The 20,143-nt window shown below is 36.7% G+C and overlaps 1 protein-coding gene across 1 annotated transcript in view; it reads right to left on the bottom strand.

Annotated features, from left to right (window-relative positions):
- LOC111158714 (interaction protein for cytohesin exchange factors 1) overlaps positions 1-20,143 on the bottom strand; it is a 207,122-nt gene that overhangs the window by 186,248 nt on the left and 731 nt on the right. The window lies entirely within an intron of this gene.

Below are 20,143 nucleotides of genomic sequence, written 5' to 3'. Positions count from 1 at the left end.
AGTGCAATTGGCCTCAACAGCCCTAAGGAAAAGCTTTATTTTAAAGAAGCCTAGAAAGCTTGGCTCTGATAAAGCTTTTGATGCATCTAAGAATTTAAATAATCTTCAATAATTCCTGACACACTGATTAAAAAAAGTAAGAATAGATTTTTAGACATACTTTGTAGACATTCTGTTTAATGAAATAACATGAGAAGTTGCTCAAATCCAGCTATCACACTGTATACTCAGAGAAATGCTTCCTAGGGTACTGTATATTTTTTCAAACAAGGTATATACACACACACACACCATGCACACACATAAATAAGTGCTAATTTTGTTTTGCTGTTCTGATACTTCAAATACCTATGCTAGTTTTAGAAGGAAGTAAGTAATTACAATATGTGGATAAAGACAACCTGCAGATGGGATAGAAAAATGTTTTACTCATGAACTGTCATTATGTTGTAGATAATATATACATTTAAATTTCTTTCTCAGCTTCTAGAGAGGCAAAACATAATGAGCATCCAAAAAACCCAAAGAACCTTATAAAACCTTTCAGAAGGCCAAGGACTGAATAGTTCCCAAATTTTTTATGATGACAGCAGAACCTGGATACCAAAACCTGACATGGTTATTATAAGAAAATTGTAGACCAGCATTTTTCACGAACATAGATGTAAAAGTTCGTAGCAAAATCTTGGCAAATCAAATCCAGCAATATATAGAAAGGATATTATATCTTAACCATGGGGAGTTGATCACAGATGGAACATTTGGAAAATCAATCAATATAAATCATCATATTAACAGAATAAAGAGAGAAAACCATATGATCATTTCAATAGATGCAGAAAATGTATATGCCAAAATTCAAAACCCATTTGTGATTAAAAACACAAAAGACCTCCAAGCATGCAAGTTATAGAAAGGAACTTCATCTCATAAAAGGCCATCTATGAAAAATACTTAGAGTTAATATCATATTTATGGTAAAATACTAAGTACTTCTCTATCATTAGGAACAAAGCAAAAGATAGACCATCTCACTACAGTGATTGTGCAATAAAGAAGAAAACAAAATAAAAGACTTAAAGACTTAGAAAGGAAAAGACGTAACTGCCTCCTAAAGAAAATCTTAAAGAAAATCAAAACATTGTTTAGAAAATACTAAGCAATCCATGTAGAAAATCCTAATAAATCTTCTTAAAAAAAATCTTAGAAGTAATCAGTAAATTTAGCATGCTCACAGCATAAAAGACTAATCTAGAAAATTCTATTGTATTTCTATCTAGTAGCAAAAAATTGAGAAATAACATTTTAAAAACAGTCCCCGGGGCGCCTGAGTGGCTCAGCGGGTTAAAGCCTCTGCCTTCAGCTCAGGACATGATCCCGGGGTCCTGGGATTAAGCCCCACATCAGGCTTTCTGCTCAGCAGGGAGCCTGTTTCCCCCTCTCTCTCTGCCTGCCTCGCTGCCTACTTGTGATCTCTGCCTGTCAAATAAATAAAATAAAATCTTAAAATATATATATATATATATATATATATATATATATATATAAACAGTTCCCTTTACAATATCATCAAAGAATAATTGGGATAATTTTAACAAAATCCTGTAAGATCTCTAAACTGAAAACTACTATGAGTTGCTGAGAGAAGATCATATATTATGATTATGGATAAGAAGACTTAATACTATTCAGATGTCAATTCTCCCCAGACTGGCCAGTATGGTCAATTCATTCCCAATGAAAATCATAGCAAGCTATTTCTGTAGAAATTGACAAGCCGATTCTAAAATTTTTGTGGAAATGCAAAGGACCTATGGTAGCAAAAACAATTTTGAAAAAGAAAAGAAAGATAGAGGATTCATAGTACTTCCTAATGTCAAAACTTACTATAAAGCTAGAGAATCCAGAGTGTGTCATTGGTGCAAGAAAAGATAAATAGATCACTGATATGAAATAGAGAATCCAGAATAAACTCACGCATCATTTGTTTTCAACAAAGAAACCAAAGTAATTCAAAGGAAAATGAAAGTGTTTTTTTCTTTCTCTTTTTTTCCCTCAAACAGATCTGGGAATTTGGATGCTTATATGAGAAAAAGTAAATATCAACTTCTACTCACTCTATAAGCAAGACTTAATTTGAAATGCCTTATACATCCAAAATAACAGCTATGACAGTAATGTTTCCAGATGAAAACATAGGATAATCCTTCACAGTCTCAGGGTAAGCAAAGATTTCTTAGATGTGACACAAACAGCACAAAATATAAAATAATCTGATAAACTAGACGAAATAAAAAAAATAAAAACTGTTCATCAAGACTTCTTAAAATAAAAAAGCAATTGAGAGGCCAGGAGAAAATATTCATACTGAATATATGTAACAAAAAGATTGCATCCAGAATATATAAAAAGTCTAACAAATAAATAGCCAAAAAGGTGAAAAAGCCAATTAAAAATAAAAAATAAAGCTTGAACAAAATCTTCACAAAAAAGTGTATAAATAACTAATAAGCACATGAGAACGTGTTCAACATTTCATCAAGGAAACACAAATTTTACTTTTAAAAGGATAACTAAAGTCAAGAGAACTAACAACACTGAATATTGGAGAATATATAGCTCAATGATGACACTCGGTATTGCTACTGGATTTTAAGATAAAACAGACACTTTGGAAAATGTTTTACTGCACCTACCTTTATCAAGTCCACTCTAAGTAATTACTCAAAAAGAAAAACTAAATGTCCTCAAAGCTGTTCACTGAAACTTAACTATAATAACAAAAATCTGGAAAAACTCAAATATTCATCAAGAAAATAATGGTTAAATACATTACCATATATCCAAACAATGTAATTATATTCAGCAATAAAAAAGGATGAAGTGCTGACACACAAAACAACATGAAGCATCTCAGGAACACATAAGAGTACCTGCTATATGATTCTATCTCTACAAAGTTCAAGATCAGAGGAAAACTAATCTATAGTGATAAAAAATCAGAGGAGTGTTTGCCTATAGTGGGTGGAAATTTACGGGAAGGAGGCTCTGGAAACATCTGGAATATTAGAAAAGCTCTACTTCTGGGTGGAATGGTGGTTATATGGGTATATCCATTCCTAAAATCTAAAATTGTACACTTAATAAGGAACTGCTCAAAAAACCAACAGTATAGAGACATGTCCAAGGGGTACATTAGCCAATCTGAAAAGCCAGTCTACCAAAACTAGAACAATTTAAACAACAAAATAAATAACATACTATTGAATTCTAACCAAAGATATAAAGGAGTATTCATGAGTCCTTGCTGATATAAACAAAAGACTGAATACTAAATAAAGAAGAGACAAGTCCTTATGACAGAAAAATTCCCAATAATATGCATAGATACTTTCCCCTCCAGGAAGTGAAACAATTAGCTTCCAAAGAAGTGAGTATGAAAAAAGAAAAGTAGTAACTCCTGATCTGGTCCATCACCCTCATTGTGCATATGAAAACTCAAGTTCATGTGTAATGAGTCAGAATTAAATGGAAAATAAATGACTTTCCCGAAATTGATTCCTTTCAAAAATTCAATACTCTTCCCAATAGCATATAATCCAGAGGTTATTTAACTATCTACAACCTGAAAGGGCCAGTTTATCTTTTTAATTTTAACCCATCCTAGAAGACACTTCTATAAAAGACAAAATTAAGTACCAGAAAAATAAAATTTTAAAAAGACACACAAACTACAAGAACTCAAATTTTTACTACTAGATGTAATAGACACAAAATTCTTTTTTTTATTGTTTTTAAAGATTTTATTTATTTGACAGACAGAGATCACAAGTAGGCAGAGAGGCAGGCAGAGAGAGAGGAGGAAGCAGCGTCCCTGCTGAGCAGATAGCCTGATGTGGGGCTCGATCCCAGGACCCTGGGATCATGACCTGAACTGAAGGCAGATGCTTTAACCCACTGAGCCACCCAGGTGACCCTAGACACAAAATTCTTATACTGAATTGGTACAAAGTTTCTAAAGTTACTCTCAATTTCTAAATTTATTTCATTATGGACCAGTAAGTTTGTGAACTAGCACTGATCTATAGACGACATTTTGAGTAGAAATTATAAAGTTAGCAACATAACAAAAATAAGAATTCGTTCATTTATTCGTTCAATAAATGCATGTCAGATTCTTACTGTGCATTGAGCATTGCTACAGGCAATAAGGAATTGGTGTGAATACGATCTACAACCTCCCTAATCTCTTAAAGTTTATAATCTAGTGAAAAAACAAAGATGCAAAAAAAAAAAAAATGCCAAATAATTAAATCACCTGGGGGAGATTTCAGAAAGTAGTATCAGAGACAAAGGGATAGAAAAATGTGATAGTATCTGGGTGGCTCTTTTGGATTGAGGATCAGAGAAAACTTCTCTAAAGAGCTGACACTTAACTAAGATCTAAAGGACTAAAATATCTGTCATGTGAAGTCCAAGAGGAAGAGTTCTACAGGTAGAGAGAACAGGTAGCCCAAACCCCTCATAAGTACATGTATTTCCTGTCAACATACAAAAACAGATACAGGATTTATCCTCTTTCCTGAAAACAAACAAACAAACAAACAAACAAACAAAAAAACCTACAAAAATGCATAAACTATAGAAATAATGGCTCTCGTGGCATTGGAAGTCAGGAAATGTAGAATAGTGATCCCTGAGAGATAGGAAACAAATAAGGCAAGTCTCAATATCACTTGATCACTTGAGTTCAGTGTGTTGAGAAAGCTTTCAGTCCCCAAAGAAGTGTTGGGGACCCTAGGCAGAATGTAAACATCTTTCTGGATTTTCTCAACTCAGAAAGTTGAGAACTCAAAGTTGAGAAACCTCAGAAAGACCTCTCTGCTGGGGACACCAAAGAAATCAGAGTTCACAGGGCAGAGGAACAGAAAAAAGAGCTATATAGAAAAAGACTTCCAGATATTTGCTGAGGATCTCCTTTAAGTACTCACAAGGAGTAATAGCTAGTAAGCCAACAAGGAGATAAAATAAAATAAAATAAAATAAAATAAATTAAAATAAAAACTCAACTAATCACAAAGAAGACAGAATAAGAGGAAAAGGAACAAAAAGTCAACATGACAAATAGAAAGTAAATAGCAGTATGGTAGGTTTACAACCAACCATATAAATAATTGATATAAATGCTCTGACACTTCAATAAAAGACAGAGATTGTCAAATTTGACAATGGTGGGAAACCACCATTTTCATTCCTGTCCTCCAAAGTGGTACAGAAAGCATTTAGGGAACAAAAGCTACCAAGAGCAACATTGAGCAGATTACTTAACATGGCCCCTGGCAAGGGTGGCGCAATTCCACCTCGGGCAAAGACATTTGAGAATCACTGCAACAGGCCCCTCCCCTAGAAGATCAGCAAAACATCCAGCCAAGGTCAAATTCATCGATCAATGAGAACTGAGGAATTCCAGAGCTAGGGGAAAGCAACACAGAATCCATGGCTTTTTTCCCCATGATCCTTTAATTTATCAAAGTTAATTATTTATTTTATTTTTTTATTCTGTTTTTTTTAATTTTCCTCTTTCTTACTTTAATGTTTTTTAACTATTTTACCTTATCAATACCTTTTTAAAAATCCTTTTAAATTTTCATTGTAATAGTCATATTTTATCTGTTCATTGCATTTAACCTTATTTTTTTGTGTGTGTGTGCATATATATATATATATCTATATATATATATATCTATATATATATATATATAGGGTTTTTTTTCTCCTTTAAAATTTTGGGGTACAATTTCTTCTAATAGGTCAAAATACACACTAAATCTAGCACATGGCTATTTTCTAGTCTCCAGCCTGACACATTCTTTCCTCTTTTTTTTTCTTTTTTCAACCAACTTACCTTATCAATTCCTTTTCTAGAATCTTTTTAAATTTTCATCTTTACAGTCATATCCCATCCCATCATCATGTTTACCCTTATTTTTTTATATATGTAAGTTTTTCTTTCTTTAAAATTTTGGGAGGTAGTTTCTTCTAACAGACCAAAATACACCCTAAATCAAGTGTGTGGCTCTGTTCTATTCACCAGTCTAATATATATTTTTTTTTTCTTTTTTTCTCCCTTTCTTCTCCCTCCAATTTCAGGTCTCTTCTGATTCCATTAGTGTATATTTTTCTGGGGTCATTGCTACCTTTGTAGTATTTTGTTATCTCATTCATGTATTACTATCTGGATAAAATGACAAGGTGGAAAAACTCACCACAAACACACACACACACACACACACACACACACACACACACACACAAGAGGCAGTACCAATAGCTAGAGACCTAATCAATACAGACATTAGTAACATGTCAGAACTAGAGTTCAGAATGATGATTACCAAGGTGCTTGCTGGACTAAAAAAAAACATGGAAGATATAGAGAATCCCTTTCTGGAGAAATAAAAGAACTAAAATCTAACCAAGTTGAAACAAAAAAAAAAAAGCTATTAATGAGGTGCAATCAAAAATGAAGGCTCTTGAGGCGCCTGGGTGGCTCAGTGGATTAAGGCCTCTGCCTTCGGCTTGGGTTGTGATCCCAGGGTCCTGGAATCGAGCCCCACATCGGGCCCTCTGCTTGGCAGGGAGCCTGCTTCCCTTCCTCTCTCTCTGCCTGCCTCTCTGCCTACTTGTGATCTCTGCCTGTCAAATAAATAAATAAACTCATTAAAAAAAAATGGAGGCTCTTACTGCTAGGATAAATGAAGCAGAAGAGAGAATTAGTGATAAAGAAGACCAAATGAGAGACGCCTGGGTGGCTCAGTCAGTTAAGCAGCTGCCTTCGGCTCAGGTCATGATCCCAGTGTCCTGGGATCAAGTCCCACATCGGGCTCCTTGCTCAGCAGGGAGCCTGCTTCTCCCTCTGCCTCTGCCTGCTACTCTGCCTGCCTATGTGCTCTCGCTCACTCTCTCTCTCTCTCTCTGACAAATAAATAAAAATAAAATCTTAAAAGAAGAAGAAGAAGAAGACCAAATGATGGAGAATAAAGAAGCTGACCAAAAGAGAGACAAACAAGGGGGCTGCAGGGGGAGAATCTGAAAGGTAAGTGATATCAGAAGACAAAACAATATTAGAATAATTGGGATCCCAGAAGAAGAGTAAAGAAAGAGAGGGGCAGAAGGTATATTGGAGCAAATTATAGCAGACAATTTCCCTAATTTGGCAAAAGGAACAAGCATCAAAATCCAGGAGGCACAGAGAACCCCTCCTCAAAATCAATAAAAACAGGGTCATACTCCATCATCTAATAGTAAAACTTACAAGTCTCAGCAACAAAAAGAAAATCCTGAAAGCAGCTCGGGACAAGAGGTTTGTAACATAAAATGATAGAAATATTAGATTGGCAGCAAACCTATCCACAGAGACCTGGCAGGCCAGAAAGGACTTGCATGATATATTCAGAGCACTAACTGAGAAAAATATGCAGCCAAGAATACTATATCCAGCTAGACTGTCATTAAAAATAGAAGGAGAGATAAAAAGCTTCTGGGACAAACAAAAACTAAAAGAATTTGTAAACACCAAAACAGCCCTACAGGAAATATTGAAAGAAGTGCTCTAAGCAAAGAGAGACCCTAAAAGTAACAGACTAGAAAGTAACAGTCACCTTACAGGCAATACAATGGCACTAAATTCATACCTTTTAATAGTTACCCTAAATGTAAATGAGCTAAATGCCCCAATTAAAAGACATGGGGTATCAGAATGGGGAAAAAAAAAAAAAACATCAATATGCTGTCTACAAGAAACTAATTTTAGACCCAAAGATACCTCCAGATTTAAAGTGAGGGGTTGGGAAAAAATTTACCATGCTAACGGCCATAAAAAGAAAGCTGGGGTGGTAATCCTTATATCAGATAAATTAGATTTTAAGCCAAAGACTATAATAAGAGATGAGCAAGGACACTATATTATACTTAAGGGACTGTCCAACAAGAAAATCTAACAATTTTAAACATCTATGCCCCTAACATCAGAGTTACCAATTATACAAACCAATTAATAACAAAATCAAAGAAACACATCAACAATAACAGTAGGGAACTTTAACACCCCCTTCACTGAAATGGACAGATCAGCTAAGCAAAAAATCAACAAGGAAATAAAGGCTTTAAATGACAAACTGGACCAGATGGACATCACAGGTGTATTCAGAACATTCCATCCCGAAACAACAGAATACACATTCTTCTCTAGTGCACATTGAACATTCTCTAGAATAGATCATATCCTGGGTCACAGATCAGGTCTCAAATGTACCAAAAGATTGGGATCATTCCCTGCATATTTTCAGACCACAATGCTCTGAAACTAGAACTCAATCACAAGAGGAAAGTTGGAAAGAACTCAAATACATGGAAGCTAAAAACATCTTAAAGAATGAAAGGTTCAATGAGGAAATTAAAGAAGAACTTTAAAAATTTCAGGAAAACAAATGAAAATGAGAACACAACTATTCAAAATCTTGGGGATACAGCAAAGACAGTCCTGAGAGGAAAGTATATAGCAATACAAGCCTTTCTCAAGAAAAAGAAAGGTGTCAAGCACACAAAGTAACCCTACACCTAAAGGAGCTGGAGAAAAAACAGCAAAGAAAGCCTAAGCCCAGCAGGAGAAGAGAAATAATAAACACCAGAGCAGAAATCAATGAAATAGGAACCAAAAGAACAGTAGAACAGATCAATGAAACTAGGAGCTGGTTCTTTGAAAGAATTAATAAGATTGATAAACTCCTGGCCAGACTTATCAAAAGGAAAGAGAAAGGAACCAAATTAATAAAATCATGAATGAAAGAGGAGAGATCACAACCGAAACCAAAGAAATACAAACAATTATAAGAACATATTATAAGCAACTATACACCAGCAAATTTGACAATCTGAAAGAAATGGATGCATTCTTAGAGCCATATAAACTACCAAAACTGAACCAGGAATTTAAAAAAAAAAAAAAAAAAAAAAAACCCTGAACAGACCCATTACCAGTTAGGAGATTGAAGCAGTCATCAAAAATCTCCCAAAAAACAAGAGCCCAGGGCCAGATAGCTTCCCAGGGGAATTCTACCAAACATTTAAAGAAGAATTAATACCTATTCTCCTAAAACTCTTCCGAAAAATAGAAATGGAAAGAACACTTCCCCCCCAAAAAAAAAAAAAAGTTGGTGGCATCACAATTCCAGACTTCAAGCTCTATTACAAAGCTGCAATCATCAAGACAGTATGGTACTGGCAGAAAAACAGACACATAGATCAATGGAACAGAATCGAGCGCCAGAAGTGGACCCCTCAACTCTCCGGTCAACTAATCTTCGACAAAGCAGGAAAGAACATCCAGTGGAAAAAAGACAGTCTCTTCAACAAATGGTGTTGGGAAAATTGGACAGCCACATGTAGAAGAATGAAACTGGAACATTTCCTTACACCACACACAAAAATAGACTCCAAATGGATGAAAGACCTCAATGTGAGACAGAAATCCATCAAAATCCTTGAGGAGAACACAGGCAGCAACCTCTTCAACCTCAGTCACAGCAAACTCTTCCAAGAAACATCGCCAAAGGCAAGGGAAGCTAGGGCAAAAATGAACTATTGGGACTTCATCAAGATCAAAAACTTTTGCACAGCAAAGGAAACAGTCAACAAAACCAAAAGACAACTAACAGAGTGGGAGAATATATTGGCAAATGACATATCAGATAAAGGGCTAGTATCCAAAATCTATAAAGAGCTTATCAAACTCAACACCCAAAGAACAAATAATCCAATCAAGAAATGGACAGAAGACACAAACAGACATTTCTGCAAAGAAGACATCCAAGTGGCCAACAGACATATGAGAAAGTGCTCCACATCACTTGGCATCAGGGAAACACAAATCAAAACCACAGTGAGATACCACCTCACACCAGTCAGAATGGTTAAAATTAGCAAGTCAGGAAACAACAGATGTCGCCAAAGATGCAGAAAAAGAGGAACACTCCTACGCTGCTGGTGGGAATGCAAGCTGGTGCAGCCACTCTGGAAAACAGTATGGTGGTTCCTCAAAGAGTTGAAAATACAGCTACCCTACAACCCAACAATTGTACTACTGTGTATTTACCCTAAAGATACAAATGTAGCGATCTGAAGGGGCTGGTGTACCTGAATGTTTACAACAGCAATGTCCACAATAGCCAAACTATGGAAAGAACCTAGATGTCCATCAACAGATGAATGGATAAAGAAGATGTGGTATATATATGCAATGGAATACTAGGCAGCCAAAAAAAAAAAAAAAAAAAAACTAAATCTTTCCATTTGCAATGACATGGATGGAACTAGAGGGTATTAATGCTAAGCGAATTAAGTCAATCAGAGAAAGACAATTATCATATGGCATCTCTGATATGAGGAATTTGAGAGGCAGGGCAGGGGGCCATGGCAGGTAAGGGTGGAAAAAACAAAACAAGACGGAATTGGGAGGGAGACAAACTATAAGAGAATCTTAATCTCACAAAACAAACTGAGGGTTGCTAGGGGGGTGGAGAGGTAGGGACAGGGTGCTTGGGTTATGGACATTGGGGAGGGTATGTGCTATAGTGAGTGCTGTGAAATGTGTAAGCCTGATGATTCACAGACCTATACCCCTGGGGCAAATAATACATTATATGTTAATTTTTTAAAAGATCTAAAAATGCAAAAAAAATGCAAATAATACATTATATGTTAATTTTTAAAAAGATCTAAAAATGCAAAAAGATTTTTAAAAAATCTAAAAAATGTTTATACAGCTAATAACAGAATTTCAAAATACATGTAGCAAAAACTGATAAAAACTGCCAGAAAAAATTAGAAAACTCACCTTACCATGAGACTTCACTGTTCTCTTTCCTGCCACCAGTGATACATTTGTTACAATTGATGAACCTACATTGAAACCTTGTTATCATCCAAAGTCCACATTTCACATGACAGGTAACTCTCAGTATTGTACATTGTATGGGTTTTGAAAAATCAGTAATGTTGTGTATCTACTAGAATAGTAACATACAGAATATTTTCAGTGCCCTAAATATCCTCTCCCTCCCCTCAATCCATCAACCTCTGTGTGTTTTCTGTCTCCATAATTTTTCTTTTTCCAGAATGCCATACAGTTGAAATCATACAGTTCATAGCCCATTCAAATTGGCTTCTTTCACTTAGAAGATTCATTAAATGTCCCCCATGTTTTTTCATGGCTTGATAACTCATTTCTGTTTAACACCTCATACTATTCCATGGTCTGGATGTGCCAGTTTGTTTATCCATTCCTCTCTTAAGGAAATCTTGGTTCCTTCCAAGTTTTGGCAACTATGTTGCCAAATATCTACAAACATCTATTGTGCAGCTAATAAGTTTTCAGCTCCTTTGGGTAAATATGAGGGAGTGCAATTGAAGGATAGTATGGCAAGGATAGATTTTGTTCTGTAAGAAACCACTGAAATGTCTTTCAAAATAGCTGTGCTCTTTTTCAATCCCATCATCAATGTATGAGAGTTCCTGTTGCCCTACATCCCCTCTGGCATTTGGTGCTGTCAGTGTTCTAGATTTGGGCCATTCTAATAGGTTGTTCTAATTTGCATTTCACTAACAAGGTAAGATGTTGAGCATCTTTCATATGTGTATTTGTTCTGTATCTTTGGTGAGGTCTCTGTGCAAATATTTTGCCCATTTTTTAAAAGATTTTATTTATTTATTAGATAGAGAGATCTATCATGAGTAGACAGAGAGGCAGGCAGAGAGAGGTGGGGTGCAGGCTCCCCACTGAGCAGAGAGCCTGAAGCGGGGCTCCATCCCAGGACCCTGAGATCACGACCCAAGCCAAAGGTTTGAGCCCTCCAGGCACCTCTGTTTTGCCCATTTTTTAATCATGTTGTTTGTTTTCTTTTTTGTTGAGTTTTAAGAATTCCTTGTATATTTTGGATAGCAGTCCTTTATCAGATATGCCTTTGCAAATATTTTTCCAAATCTGTGGCTTATCTTCTCCTTCTCTGGCAATGATTATATTTTAATGCAGCACATTTTAACACTAGCTGTGACTTCCATTCATCAAACCTAACTAGGTACATGTTGAAAAATATTTAAGATAAAAATAAAAAATAGTGTCAGAAATAAAAATAACAAAATACACCAATATGTACTGTTATCCAAGCATTAGCTGCTATTCATAAATTCACTTAGACTTTTAGAAAATTAACAAAATGAATTCTGTTGATGTTGTTCTTCATGAGTCAGATTTTTCCATATGATTGTAGGTACCCCCAAGATCATGAAGTGAAGAGTAATAGAAAGATAATAAGGATGGAAATAGAATTATATTGTTTGATATTTTGCTCCCTGTGATCATCACTGTTACAGCATTTAAAAATTATGGAAACTTTTAAGTTTTCCTTTGTGGAAATGGTTGTTTGTTTTACTTATTGGAAGCGATGTGAGAAGTCAGTTTTAAATAACACACCCTTGTTATTCCAACCTACACAGCTGAAGTTGTTAAACTGAAAGAAATGAAAGTTTTCAGTCTTCAGATAAAGGCAGAAATGTCAAAATCTTGCCCATCAGGTCATCTTCCTCACTCTTCACTATCTACTTTTATAAGTTTGGAATTTTCCTTAATAACAAAGTTAATTTTTTTTAAATGAATGCTTAAATACATTAAAATTTAGCAATGTGGCTTAATCAGCTGATGAGCCATTTGGAAAACATCTAATAAAGCCAACTTTTATCAAATTCAATTTGAGGTGAGTCAAAGATTTGAGTATATAAAATAAAATAATAAAACTATTAGAAGCAAATTAGGAGAATTTATTTCCTTTTGGAGATTAGAAAGCTTTCCTAAGCAATACACAAAACCCAAATTCCAAAAAGATTAGTGAATATGACTATATAAAAAATGGGTTTTTTCTGCACAGAAAAAAAAATACTATAAAAAGTCAAAAGACAAATGATCAACTGGGAAAAATATTTCAACACATACGACAATGAGCTCATTTCCTTCATATATAAAGACCTCTTACAAGTCAGTTATAAAAGACCATTAAATCAATAGAAAAATAGACAAAGAACTGAGAAGCAATTCATAGAAAAGAAACACAAATGGTTTATAACATATGAAATCATGAAGATATGAAAAACAAAATGTCAATGTTATATAATTTTTCATTTATTGGAAGCAATTCTTAAAATCTATGTCATTTAGATATTTAATTGAATAATATCAACATTAAAACAACCTATATAGTGTGCCTCTACCTATTTAAAAACAACCATATATATAAATGTATATGTGTATATATACACACATATTTGTATATATGCTTAGATATGCATAGAACATTCTAGAAAAACATTATGCGACTGGGTTACCATGGTTTCTTCTATGATGGGAGTCTGGAAGTCCTGGATGAAGAGTAAACATAACTTTTTATCCTGTGTTCTTTCATAATGTTTAAATTTTTAAATGAATGTCTGCATTACCTTATCAATAAAGAATGACTAGTTAATAAAATAAACTATTTTATTCAACAAACATCTACTAAGCATCGGCTCTGTGCCAATCACTCTTTTAAGCACAGGGAATACAGATAGTGGGCAACAAACGTGACTCTCTGTCCTCAGAGTGCTAACATGCTCCTGGGGAGAGGATAATAAAAGTTTCTAATGAATTCTGTTCCGTAATTTTGACTGCAACCTCATGAATGCTTCTTCCCTTTTCTTAATTTAAGTGAATATACTTAGTTTCATATAAAGTAGTTGCTATAGTTTCTTACTGACACAGCTGTCATAATCATAATTTGGATGGGCTTTGCTGAGTTAGAAAAAGCAAGACAAGGTTCATCCTATATGCCTCCATATGTATTCATATCATTTAAGAATTTTGCTCTCCTTGCAACAAAACATTGCTGATTCTCTGCCTTTGTTTTATGGTTTACCTATTGAGAGAGTTAAGAAGCTTCTCCTTCCCTTACCAGTTAATTCATTTTTTTAGGATTTAAATCTAATTCAAGTCCTAAAGATTCAGAACAAAAACAATTCCAGAGTCACTTACTGTTCTCATTTCCTTTGCATTCCCAGACCTTTTCCCCTAGATATAGAAGAATGGGGCCAACAAAGTGTGAAATTACAGCTGTTAAGACTGTTTCACTTGCAAAAAAAAAAAACATATTTTGGTTGAAGGTTGGAGTAAGGTAAAGAACAGTATTTCTAAAGTATGGTTAATGAGCCCTAGGCTTGCTCAGTTCTGCCAGGAAGGTGTTCCTTGCCCAATAAATTGGGGAAAACTGCTTATTAAATTCCCCTACAATTAGGGGTGTCTAGGTGGCTCAGTTGGTTAAGCCTCCAACTCATGGTTTCAGCTCAGGTCACGAACTCACTGGTGGTGGGATTGAGACCCGTTTTGAGCTCCTCACTCAGTGAGGAATCTGCTTGAAAGATTCTCTCCGTCTGCCCCTCCCCATACTCACTCTCTCTTACTCTCTCTCTCTCTTTCTAAAAATGGATAGATAAATCTTTAAAAAAAAAAATCCCTACAATTAAAATTTTTCTCTACGTTGGAGATTTACAAGGCATGTCAGCATCTTATGAGTGAGTTGGACAATCAGGTAGTCAAGGCCAGGGTACCCAACAGGAAGGTATGGAGTCAAGACAGCCAAGATCAAACAGCACTGACATCCTGTTTTACAGCTTCGACAGACCACATCAGCATTCTGCTTTGCAGCCTTTCCAGAAGTGACTTCTGCAAAACATTCTAAAATAAGACAATTAACCACAAGGCATTCATCCTCATAACAAGCAAGGGGCAATTAAGACAGAAGTCCCCAGATGTCAGCCCAAAAAAGACCATCAGCATGTAGACATTAACCAAAGAGGTAGACAAATATGTGACCGGAGCCCTGATTGGCACGACTCAGCACACCCTGATTGCTTAAGATAGTTCTGCAAAAGCACTCATAAAAATCCCAGAACTTGGAAACTCCTGGGGCAACCCTCTCAGGCCTCCCTCCCTCTCTGGGAGCTTTGTGCTATTGCTCAATAAACCTTCCTCTGCTGCCCACCACTCTTCATCCGGTCCACCTCTTCGTTCTTTGAGTTGGCATGACCAAGAACCACAGGCACTAAAGGCAGAGAATTCTTGCAATAAGCTTATCAGTGGCCCTAAACAAAATCCTTCGTGAAGAAGTTTGCCTAACCTGGGAGCCTCTCTTCCTCTCTTCCCTCTGCCACAAGTTCACACTGTGACCTCACTGAAGACTCCCATGTTCTCCAGTCTCAGGTTCTTCTGTCTCAAATATGAGTTGATGCCGGATGATATCCGAGGTTCCCATGCTACTTTATTATGCTAGATTCTTGATTTCACCTTAGAAAAATGAAGCAATGTAAGCCTTCGATGCTGTCAAATGATTCAAAACACAGTCAAGTAAATAATAATCTGGTTAGGGAATTCCAAAATATGCTTTATGATTGACTAACATGATTCGGAGTGATACTCAGCCTAAAACACTGATTGGCTTATTATAAATACCAAGGAAAAATATTTTAAATCTCTTTTCAAGGCTACTAAGCATAAATCTTAGAAGACTACAAAAAGAAACAATCTTCGATACCAAACTGCGCAAAAAGATATTGGTTTAGGTTTTAATTTTTCTGGGAAATAGGAAAAAGTTTGAAGTTACCTCCTTGTAAAATGACTAAGAATAACATTTTTAACTATTCACACAGGCAACTTTGTCATGACTTCCTAGATTGCTCATACAAAAAAGAAAATGGGGTATTTCTTACCCGAATCCCTACCTATTTGACCCTTAAACAGTCCCACACCAGCTTTTGTTATGGTCCAAAGGCTCCAAAGGCTGAGGATCAAATGAGGAAACCTATAGATTTCCTGACAACTCTATGTTAATTAAGAGATCTCTTGACATCAGGGGAACGTATAGTCTCAGGTCAAATCCGGACCAGTTTTAGTTTTGAATCCTTGTTTTCCTCTTAGCAAATTCCAGAGCACTTTCTGGCTCCGATCTGGAATTCCATGCTGTTAAAGTTTCTTATTAGCTCCTAGCTAACCCGAAACTTCCACCTATACAAAATTACAGCACAACATACCTTCTGTTGCAAGGAGCACGCTCTTATTCCCCGGGCAAGAAGAAAATGAAAAGACTAAGTATGTGTGGGGTGGGAATAACTGAAATCCCATATTGCCTACCAGAATAGAATACTTCCTCATAGGGATAATCTTCCCTGATACAACACAACAATAACCAATAACAACAAAGGCAGAATCCATTTTTTTTTAAGTATGGGATAAAAGAGATCCAATTCACACCACTCCCTCAAAACAAAATAGGATGGGAAACAACCTTCCTTTTAACAGAATACCAACAGTACTTTTAAAAGTATAGCCTCTCCTTCAACTGACCCTTGGCCCAAGAAAGTTCTACTGGTTGCAACTCTAAAACCAGCCCAAGAATATTCTCTGACAGGGCCCCTCACGAGTATGTTCAGACATGGAACCAGACTTCTACATGATGACTACCTCTTAATTTTTATCACTACACATTGCTTCCAATACTTCCTGGGGCAAAAACAGCCTTGCTTAGTCCTAAAGTTTGACTCAGCATTTTCCAATCTATTAGCTAAAGGTGAACCTTAATAAAGGAATCTTATTTCCATATGGAAATGACACAGTTCCCATCAAGAATATTTTGCTACAATTTCATTAATTCACATTTAGTCAAATGCAACTAAGAAATCAGGGACCATGACATTTTCCTACTACATACCCTGCAAGACATTTGGCCTATAGATAACTTTTTATGAAGCAAATGCAACTTCTGATGAAAGCCTGTGAATGACAAATACTTACCTGAGAGTCTAAACTTAATAAATCAAGAAACTAAAATTGGTATTTAAAATCTTTCTGGGAAACCTGGGTGGCTCAGTCAGTTAAGCTCCAGCTCTTGATTTTGGCTCAAATCATGATTTCAGGGTGGTGAGAGCTAACCCTACATGGGGTTCCTCATTCAGTAGGGAGTCTGCTTGAGATTCTCCTTCTCCCTCTGCCCCTACCCTCACCCCACTCTCCCTCTCTCTCTCAAATAAGTAAAGAAATCTTTAAAAGTAAATAACAAAAAATAAAAATGAAAATTTTCTGATTTAAATATCTTGAAAAAGTTTGAAGAGATTCTCTCCTTCAAAGACTCAAGCATTTTGTAGAGGTTCTGCTTGAAATCCCATCTCTTCAACACCAATTAAGAGTGTCCTTCTCGGGGCGCCTGGGTGGCTCAGTGGGTTAAGCCTCTGCCTTCAGCTCAGGTCGTGATCTCGGGGTCCTGGGATCAAGCCCCACGTTGGGCTCTCTGCTCAGCAAGGAGCCTGCCTCCCCCCTGCTCTCTCTCTGCCTGCTTCTCTGCCTACTTGTCATTTCTGTCTGTCAAATAAATAAATAAAATTAAAAAAAAAAAAGAAGAGTGTCCTTCTCCACCTCCATCTTATGCAGACTTCCAAATCACAGAGAAACTACCATATAGAAAGTCAGCAAAAATACCTTCTGAGACTAAAAGAAGTTGTCACTTAATGAGGGAGACACAAGAGAGAAAGGGTTCTCTGTTTTAAGGGTGCATTTCAGGATCTGGAAAAACTGTCAGTAAAGAGATGTGTAAGTGGGACGTCTTCAAAATGGCTTGCAAATTCTGGATACTCAGCTGACCCTGAAGCAGGCTTCATGGGGACAAGGGGATGGTGGTTAGGGAGACTTGAAAGAAACCTGCTGTAATGGAAAAGCCAGCATTAACTCCTACCTGTGCAAACACAGGTCTGTATCCTATCCAAGGACAGTAAAACTAGATGGGCTTCATTTCCTGATGGTCTTCAGAGTGTTACTGAAACTAAAGTCATGGGCTGTATCCTCACACAGCCAATTCATTTCAATTTTTCCTCTGTCACAGACCATGCCCTCAACCTGGACAGCTTGTGCATGCAAAGCCGTGACAAAGAAAGAGTTTTAGAAGAGTAGAAGGATGAAATAAAGTAAATCTACCATCTTCCTACTCAAAGAACAATACCTCATTATCTAGAAAGACATTTTATTTTTTTTATTTTTTTAAAGATTTTATTTATTTTACACAGAGAGAGATCACAAGTAGACAGAGAGGCAGGCGAAGAGAGAGAGAGGGAAGCAGGCTCCCTGCTGAGCAGAGAGCCCGATGCAGGGCTCGATCCCAGGACCCTGAGATCATGACCTGAGCCGGAGGCAGCAGCTTAACCCACTGAGCCACCCAGGCACCCGAAAGACATTTTAAATGAGAAGAGTTGAAAAGCCCTTAAAAAATAAATGACACAGCCCTTCTATTCAACAGTTAACATTTATGGGGTCTGGATCAGGATTTATCAGCTCAAGGCTCCACATGCAGGCCAGCTGGTTTGGCAACCTGACTTCGTGCTCACTTGGAAGAATCTGAATGGCTAATTCTCACATTGGTGTTACTAACTCATAACAACTTAAAGACCTTTCTCTTCCAAGAATGGGTTCATGTTCACCCAGATTTCACAGTGAAGAACATCTAGGACTCAGGAAATCTAGGCAGTGAACCGAGCCTCACTTCCAAAAGGCTGTACACATTTGGGAAATCACAGAATCTGTTTGGGCCTCAGTTCCCTACCCATAAGGTGGCAGTGTTAGAGTAAACAGAGTCTAAATTCCCTCCTAGCTAAAGTGTGTTTGGTGTCTGATTCCATGCAGTAAGCATTAACATCAAGCTTATGAGACAGGTGAGTAGGGGCCTCCCAACCCAGGCAAGTGTAAGGCTGAGAACACATGCTTGATGGGATAACCCAAGCTGGGAGACAGTGAGGGGCGGAAGATGATTAGGCTTGAACTCAGAATTCACCTTGATGTTAAATCAGTAGAGACAACTTATTGATAAAAGCCAGGCAACAGAATTCTCCAAAGGGAAAAACCTCCTGTAAGAGACAGCCAACTGGAGTTCAAGACTCAGCTCAGTCATTCACTAACAGCATGGCTTAGACACAACACTGAACCATTCTGAGCCTCAGTTTCCTCAATGGATGTGTTACTGTCTGCCCCACGTACAGACAGTACAAAGTCTTTGTATCAATATAAGAAAATAAACACACACACACTCAGTAGATTGTGAAGCAGTCACAGCTCAGAGCTTCCATGTGAACAAGCATTTAGGATTTAGTAGGAGGTCTCCCTATGATAGAATAGAACAAAAACAAAAGCAAACACAAAATTTAGAGAACTATTTTTGAGAAAGCAGCTTCCTACTTGCCTAATCCTAAAATACAGATCCCGAAATATCAATATGTGACATTTCTCTAGGCTCTTCAAGAGAATAGAGCAGATTTTCAATGGAAATATCTGCATAATAAAAAGACAGCTAAATGGCATATAAGACATTCAAGTAAGCCAGAATTTCTCCTTTACACCAGGAGACCCAGCACAAGCTGAAGAGCCAAGCAAGGGGTAGAGCTCAACAGAGAAATTAGTCCAAGGTACCTGAATAATCATGAAAAGAAAGTACAGAAACTGGGGACAAGAGAATGAAAAGATATTTGGCCACAGCCTGGGGACTACTGACTGGGGAGAACAGGCATGGAAAGAGAAGAAAGTTTTTCTTACTTGGGGGACCAGTTGGCCGGGAAGAGAAGTATCAGACACCAAACCTAACTTGACCCAGGGACAGGCACAAGCACACAATATCAACGCATAATGCAGTATGACTAGAGAAGCATGCTGTTAACCCCTAAATGAGGGAAGACGAGAACCTAATGGCTTTAAAAAAAAAAAAAAAACTATACCTCACCAAGTTCATTTGTTTTGAACAACTCTCCATGAATTCTCAGAAAAGTCTAAGGAGAATATCCAGAGAATGCCGGGTAATAATTTGGTTTGAAGCATGACAATAAATGTCAGCGTGTATCTACAACCCTGCTAGCAAGAGGAAACTGAATGGGAAACCAGTTAGATCAAGACTGGAAAGATGGGTTTTCCAATCATTCTGTGAAACAACAGTTGTAGGAGAATTGAGGTCAGGGAACTTCCCAAGAGAGAAACTCT

This window comes from Enhydra lutris, unplaced genomic scaffold (assembly GCF_002288905.1).
Source record: "Enhydra lutris kenyoni isolate GAN:26980312 unplaced genomic scaffold, ASM228890v2 scaffoldscaffold62, whole genome shotgun sequence".
Taxonomy (NCBI): domain Eukaryota; kingdom Metazoa; phylum Chordata; class Mammalia; order Carnivora; family Mustelidae; genus Enhydra; species Enhydra lutris.
This window is presented reverse-complemented; position numbering and strand designations above follow the sequence as displayed.